Genomic DNA, 7,500 nt, shown 5'->3' with positions numbered 1-7,500 from the left:
GCCGGCATCGGCGTCGAAAGAAGCCGAGCCGAAAAAAGTTAAAGTACAAACGTGCAAGCATACTAACCTAACCCTAGGTAAGGCATGTCAGAGCGAAAGACAGTAATTTCGAATGAGCCAAGAAAGAGCGGTGCGGGGCCGGTCGGAGCGCACCCTTTTCTCGGTGGCTGGCGGGCGAGAGAGTGCTGCGTCGCCGGCATCGGCGTCGAAAGAAGCCGAGCCGAAAAAAGTTAAAGTACAAACGTGCAAGCATACTAACCTAACCCTAGGTAAGGCATGTCAGAGCGAAAGACAGTAATTTCGAATGAGCCAAGAAAGAGCGGTGCGGGGCCGGTCGGAGCGCACCCTTTTCTCGGTGGCTGGCGGGCTAGAGAGTGCTGCGTCGCCGGCATCGGCGTCGAAAGAAGCCGAGCCGAAAAAAGTTAAAGTACAAACGTGCAAGCATACTAACCTAACCCTAGGTAAGGCATGTCAGAGCGAAAGACAGTAATTTCGAATGAGCCAAGAAAGAGCGGTGCGGGGCCGGTCGGAGCGCACCCTTTTCTCGGTGGCTGGCGGGCGAGAGAGTGCTGCGTCGCCGGCATCGGCGTCGAAAGAAGCCGAGCCAAAAAAAGTTAAAGTACAAACGTGCAAGCATACTAACCTAACCCTAGGTAAGGCATGTCAGAGCGAAAGACAGTAAACTCGAATGAGCCATGAAAGAGCGGTGCGGGGCCGGTCGGAGCGCACCCTTTTCTCGGTGGCTGGCGGGCGAGAGAGTGCTGCGTCGCCGGCATCGGCGTCGAAAGAAGCCGAGCCGAAAAAAGTTAAAGTACAAACGTGCAAGCATACTAACCTAACCCTAGGTAAGGCATGTCAGAGCGAAAGACAGTAATTTCGAATGAGCCAAGAAAGAGCGGTGCGGGGCCGGTCGGAGCGCACCCTTTTCTCGGTGGCTGGCGGGCGAGAGAGTGCTGCGTCGCCGGCATCGGCGTCGAAAGAAGCCGAGCCGAAAAAAGTTAAAGTACAAACGTGCAAGCATACTAACCTAACCCTAGGTAAGGCATGTCAGAGCGAAAGACAGTAATTTCGAATGAGCCAAGAAAGAGCGGTGCGGGGCCGGTCGGAGCGCACCCTTTTCTCGGTGGCTGGCGGGCGAGAGAGTGCTGCGTCGCCGGCATCGGCGTCGAAAGAAGCCGAGCCAAAAAAAGTTAAAGTACAAACGTGCAAGCATACTAACCTAACCCTAGGTAAGGCATGTCAGAGCGAAAGACAGTAAACTCGAATGAGCCAAGAAAGAGCGGTGCGGGGCCGGTCGGAGCGCACCCTTTTCTCGGTGGCTGGCGGGCGAGAGAGTGCTGCGTCGCCGGCATCGGCGTCGAAAGAAGCCGAGCCGAAAAAAGTTAAAGTACAAACGTGCAAGCATACTAACCTAACCCTAGGTAAGACATGTCAGAGCGAAAGACAGTAATTTCGAATGAGCCAAGAAAGAGCGGTGCGGGGCCGGTCGGAGCGCACCCTTTTCCCGGTGGCTGGCGGGCGAGAGAGTGCTGCGTCGCCGGCATCGGCGTCGAAAGAAGCCGAGCCGAAAAAAGTTAAAGTACAAACGTGCAAGCATACTAGCCTAACCCTAGGTAAGGCATGTCAGAGCGAAAGACAGTAATTTCGAATGAGCCAAGAAAGAGCGGTGCGGGGCCGGTCGGAGCGCACCCTTTTCTCGGTGGCTGGCGGGCGAGAGAGTGCTGCGTCGCCGGCATCGGCGTCGAAAGAAGCCGAGCCGAAAAAAAGTTAAAGTACAAACGTGCAAGCATACTAGCCTAACCCTAGGTAAGGCATGTCAGAGCGAAAGACAGTAATTTCGAATGAGCCAAGAAAGAGCGGTGCGGGGCCGGTCGGAGCGCACCCTTTTCTCGGTGGCTGGCGGGCGAGAGAGTGCTGCGTCGCCGGCATCGGCGTCGAAAGAAGCCGAGCCGAAAAAAGTTAAAGTACAAACGTGCAAGCATACTAACCTAACCCTAGGTAAGGCATGTCAGAGCGAAAGACAGTAATTTCGAATGAGCCAAGAAAGAGCGGTGCGGGGCCGGTCGGAGCGCACCCTTTTCTCGGTGGCTGGCGGGCGAGAGAGTGCTGCGTCGCCGGCATCGGCGTCGAAAGAAGCCGAGCCAAAAAAAGTTAAAGTACAAACGTGCAAGCATACTAACCTAACCCTAGGTAAGGCATGTCAGAGCGAAAGACAGTAAACTCGAATGAGCCAAGAAAGAGCGGTGCGGGGCCGGTCGGAGCGCACCCTTTTCTCGGTGGCTGGCGGGCGAGAGAGTGCTGCGTCGCCGGCATCGGCGTCGAAAGAAGCCGAGCCGAAAAAAGTTAAAGTACAAACGTGCAAGCATACTAACCTAACCCTAGGTAAGGCATGTCAGAGCGAAAGACAGTAATTTCGAATGAGCCAAGAAAGAGCGGTGCGGGGCCGGTCGGAGCGCACCCTTTTCTCGGTGGCTGGCGGGCTAGAGAGTGCTGCGTCGCCGGCATCGGCGTCGAAAGAAGCCGAGCCGAAAAAAGTTAAAGTACAAACGTGCAAGCATACTAACCTAACCCTAGGTAAGGCATGTCAGAGCGAAAGACAGTAATTTCGAATGAGCCAAGAAAGAGCGGTGCGGGGCCGGTCGGAGCGCACCCTTTTCTCGGTGGCTGGCGGGCGAGAGAGTGCTGCGTCGCCGGCATCGGCGTCGAAAGAAGCCGAGCCAAAAAAAGTTAAAGTACAAACGTGCAAGCATACTAACCTAACCCTAGGTAAGGCATGTCAGAGCGAAAGACAGTAAACTCGAATGAGCCATGAAAGAGCGGTGCGGGGCCGGTCGGAGCGCACCCTTTTCTCGGTGGCTGGCGGGCGAGAGAGTGCTGCGTCGCCGGCATCGGCGTCGAAAGAAGCCGAGCCGAAAAAAGTTAAAGTACAAACGTGCAAGCATACTAACCTAACCCTAGGTAAGGCATGTCAGAGCGAAAGACAGTAATTTCGAATGAGCCAAGAAAGAGCGGTGCGGGGCCGGTCGGAGCGCACCCTTTTCTCGGTGGCTGGCGGGCGAGAGAGTGCTGCGTCGCCGGCATCGGCGTCGAAAGAAGCCGAGCCGAAAAAAGTTAAAGTACAAACGTGCAAGCATACTAACCTAACCCTAGGTAAGACATGTCAGAGCGAAAGACAGTAATTTCGAATGAGCCAAGAAAGAGCGGTGCGGGGCCGGTCGGAGCGCACCCTTTTCCCGGTGGCTGGCGGGCGAGAGAGTGCTGCGTCGCCGGCATCGGCGTCGAAAGAAGCCGAGCCAAAAAAAGTTAAAGTACAAACGTGCAAGCATACTAACCTAACCCTAGGTAAGGCATGTCAGAGCGAAAGACAGTAATTTCGAATGAGCCAAGAAAGAGCGGTGCGGGGCCGGTCGGAGCGCACCCTTTTCTCGGTGGCTGGCGGGCTAGAGAGTGCTGCGTCGCCGGCATCGGCGTCGAAAGAAGCCGAGCCGAAAAAAGTTAAAGTACAAACGTGCAAGCATACTAACCTAACCCTAGGTAAGGCATGTCAGAGCGAAAGACAGTAATTTCGAATGAGCCAAGAAAGAGCGGTGCGGGGCCGGTCGGAGCGCACCCTTTTCTCGGTGGCTGGCGGGCGAGAGAGTGCTGCGTCGCCGGCATCGGCGTCGAAAGAAGCCGAGCCAAAAAAAGTTAAAGTACAAACGTGCAAGCATACTAACCTAACCCTAGGTAAGGCATGTCAGAGCGAAAGACAGTAAACTCGAATGAGCCATGAAAGAGCGGTGCGGGGCCGGTCGGAGCGCACCCTTTTCTCGGTGGCTGGCGGGCGAGAGAGTGCTGCGTCGCCGGCATCGGCGTCGAAAGAAGCCGAGCCGAAAAAAGTTAAAGTACAAACGTGCAAGCATACTAACCTAACCCTAGGTAAGGCATGTCAGAGCGAAAGACAGTAATTTCGAATGAGCCAAGAAAGAGCGGTGCGGGGCCGGTCGGAGCGCACCCTTTTCTCGGTGGCTGGCGGGCGAGAGAGTGCTGCGTCGCCGGCATCGGCGTCGAAAGAAGCCGAGCCGAAAAAAGTTAAAGTACAAACGTGCAAGCATACTAACCTAACCCTAGGTAAGGCATGTCAGAGCGAAAGACAGTAATTTCGAATGAGCCAAGAAAGAGCGGTGCGGGGCCGGTCGGAGCGCACCCTTTTCTCGGTGGCTGGCGGGCGAGAGAGTGCTGCGTCGCCGGCATCGGCGTCGAAAGAAGCCGAGCCAAAAAAAGTTAAAGTACAAACGTGCAAGCATACTAACCTAACCCTAGGTAAGGCATGTCAGAGCGAAAGACAGTAAACTCGAATGAGCCAAGAAAGAGCGGTGCGAGGCCGGTCGGAGCGCACCCTTTTCTCGGTGGCTGGCGGGCGAGAGAGTGCTGCGTCGCCGGCATCGGCGTCGAAAGAAGCCGAGCCGAAAAAAGTTAAAGTACAAACGTGCAAGCATACTAACCTAACCCTAGGTAAGACATGTCAGAGCGAAAGACAGTAATTTCGAATGAGCCAAGAAAGAGCGGTGCGGGGCCGGTCGGAGCGCACCCTTTTCCCGGTGGCTGGCGGGCGAGAGAGTGCTGCGTCGCCGGCATCGGCGTCGAAAGAAGCCGAGCCGAAAAAAGTTAAAGTACAAACGTGCAAGCATACTAGCCTAACCCTAGGTAAGGCATGTCAGAGCGAAAGACAGTAATTTCGAATGAGCCAAGAAAGAGCGGTGCGGGGCCGGTCGGAGCGCACCCTTTTCTCGGTGGCTGGCGGGCGAGAGAGTGCTGCGTCGCCGGCATCGGCGTCGAAAGAAGCCGAGCCGAAAAAAAGTTAAAGTACAAACGTGCAAGCATACTAGCCTAACCCTAGGTAAGGCATGTCAGAGCGAAAGACAGTAATTTCGAATGAGCCAAGAAAGAGCGGTGCGGGGCCGGTCGGAGCGCACCCTTTTCTCGGTGGCTGGCGGGCGAGAGAGTGCTGCGTCGCCGGCATCGGCGTCGAAAGAAGCCGAGCCGAAAAAAGTTAAAGTACAAACGTGCAAGCATACTAACCTAACCCTAGGTAAGGCATGTCAGAGCGAAAGACAGTAATTTCGAATGAGCCAAGAAAGAGCGGTGCGGGGCCGGTCGGAGCGCACCCTTTTCTCGGTGGCTGGCGGGCGAGAGAGTGCTGCGTCGCCGGCATCGGCGTCGAAAGAAGCCGAGCCAAAAAAAGTTAAAGTACAAACGTGCAAGCATACTAACCTAACCCTAGGTAAGGCATGTCAGAGCGAAAGACAGTAAACTCGAATGAGCCAAGAAAGAGCGGTGCGGGGCCGGTCGGAGCGCACCCTTTTCTCGGTGGCTGGCGGGCGAGAGAGTGCTGCGTCGCCGGCATCGGCGTCGAAAGAAGCCGAGCCGAAAAAAGTTAAAGTACAAACGTGCAAGCATACTAACCTAACCCTAGGTAAGACATGTCAGAGCGAAAGACAGTAATTTCGAATGAGCCAAGAAAGAGCGGTGCGGGGCCGGTCGGAGCGCACCCTTTTCTCGGTGGCTGGCGGGCGAGAGAGTGCTGCGTCGCCGGCATCGGCGTCGAAAGAAGCCGAGCCGAAAAAAGTTAAAGTACAAACGTGCAAGCATACTAACCTAACCCTAGGTAAGGCATGTCAGAGCGAAAGACAGTAATTTCGAATGAGCCAAGAAAGAGCGGTGCGGGGCCGGTCGGAGCGCACCCTTTTCTCGGTGGCTGGCGGGCGAGAGAGTGCTGCGTCGCCGGCATCGGCGTCGAAAGAAGCCGAGCCAAAAAAAGTTAAAGTACAAACGCGATGCTAATGAGCGAGCCGTTGTCTCGACTAATATGTAGGGGGCGTTCGATCGAGCGTCTGGCTTGAGCGCTTGTCGGCCTAGCAGAACGGTCGCATTGTTATGCCCGGGTTTTAGGCACCGCTGCAGGCGGCCGGCAGAGCTCTTGTTTGTGCGAAACTGAATGGATCGAGCCCGAGAGAGGGCGAGCAAAGAAAAAACGCAAATCGCTCCGCCTGGCACTGCCGGCGAGAGCGTGGACGTCGCGGCCAGCGACTGTCGAAGCTGAGTACGGCCGCAGGCGATCGCCTCGGTCTTAAACGAATGCGACGAGCACGCGCCGGGCGGCCCAGCAAGGGCCGAGCGCAGCTGTCGCAGCTATCTGGTTGATCCTGCCAGTAGTGATATGCTTGTCTCAAAGATTAAGCCATGCAGGTGCAAGTACGAGTTCTCGTAAAGCGAAACTGCGAATGGCTCATTAAATCAGTCTTGGTTTATTTGGTCTCGTAAGCGAAGTGGATAACTGTGGTAATTCTAGAGCTAATACATGCATTAAGCGCCGACTTCGGGAGGCGCGCTTTTATCAGATCAAAACCGACCGGGTTCGTCCTGTGACGTTTGATGACTCTGGATAACCACGCGGATCGTACGGTCTCTGCACCGACGACGTATCATTCAAGTGTCTGCCCTATCAACTGTCGAAGGTACGCTACGTGCCTACCTTTGTGATAACGGGTAACGGGGAATCAGGGTTCGATTCCGGAGAGGGAGCCTGAGAAACGGCTACCACATCCAAGGAAGGCAGCAGGCGCGCAAATTACCCATTCCCGACACGGGGAGGTAGTGACGAAAAATAACAATACAGGACTCTAACGAGGCCCTGTAATTGGAATGAGTACATCCTAAAACTCTTAACGAGTATCCATTGGAGGGCAAGTCTGGTGCCAGCAGCCGCGGTAATTCCAGCTCCAACAGTGTATGCTAAAGTTGTTGCGGTTGAAAAGCTCGTAGTTGGATTTTGGGCGAGCGCCGCCGGTCCGTCGCAAGGCGTGTCACTGGTTGCGTTCGCCTCACCTTCGGTTCTCCGTCGGTGCTCTTGACTGAGTGTCGGCGGTGGCCGATAAGTTTACTTTGAAAAAATTAGAGTGTTCAAAGCAGGCTGTTCGCCTGCATAGTGTTGCATGGAATAATGGAATAGGACCTCGGTTCTATTTTGTTGGTTTTCGGAGCACGAGGTAATGATTAAGAGGGACAGACGGGGGCGTCCGTACTCTGCCGTTAGAGGTGAAATTCTTGGATCGGCGGAAGACGAACTACTGCGAAAGCATTCGCCAAGAATGTTTTCTTTAATCAAGAGCGAAAGTCAGAGGTTCGAAGACGATCAGATACCGTCCTAGTTCTGACTATAAACGATGCCAACTAGCGATCGGGAGGCGTTACCATGACGACCTTTCCGGCAGCTTCCGGGAAACCAAAGTCTTTGGGTTCCGGGGGAAGTATGGTTGCAAAGCTGAAACTTAAAGGAATTGACGGAAGGGCACCACCAGGAGTGGAGCCTGCGGCTTAATTTGACTCAACACGGGGAAACTCACCCGGCCCGGACACAGGTAGGATTGACAGATTGAGAGCTCTTTCTTGATTCTGTGGGTGGTGGTGCATGGCCGTTCTTAGTTGGTGGAGCGATTTGTCTGGTTAATTCCGATAACG

General features: G+C 55.0%; 1 non-coding gene across 1 annotated transcript in view; it reads left to right on the top strand.

Moving 5' to 3' along the window:
- The first annotated feature begins 6,172 nt into the window (after positions 1-6,172).
- Positions 6,173-7,500, top strand: part of LOC144432261 (small subunit ribosomal RNA) — a 1,810-nt gene continuing 482 nt past the window's right edge. The window contains exon 1 of the ribosomal RNA XR_013480497.1: positions 6,173-7,500. This exon is cut by the window's right edge and continues 482 nt beyond it. This is a non-coding gene — a ribosomal RNA (small subunit ribosomal RNA).

Source organism: Styela clava, chromosome 14 (genome assembly GCF_964204865.1).
Source record: "Styela clava chromosome 14, kaStyClav1.hap1.2, whole genome shotgun sequence".
Taxonomy (NCBI): Eukaryota; Metazoa; Chordata; class Ascidiacea; order Stolidobranchia; family Styelidae; genus Styela; species Styela clava.
This window is presented reverse-complemented; position numbering and strand designations above follow the sequence as displayed.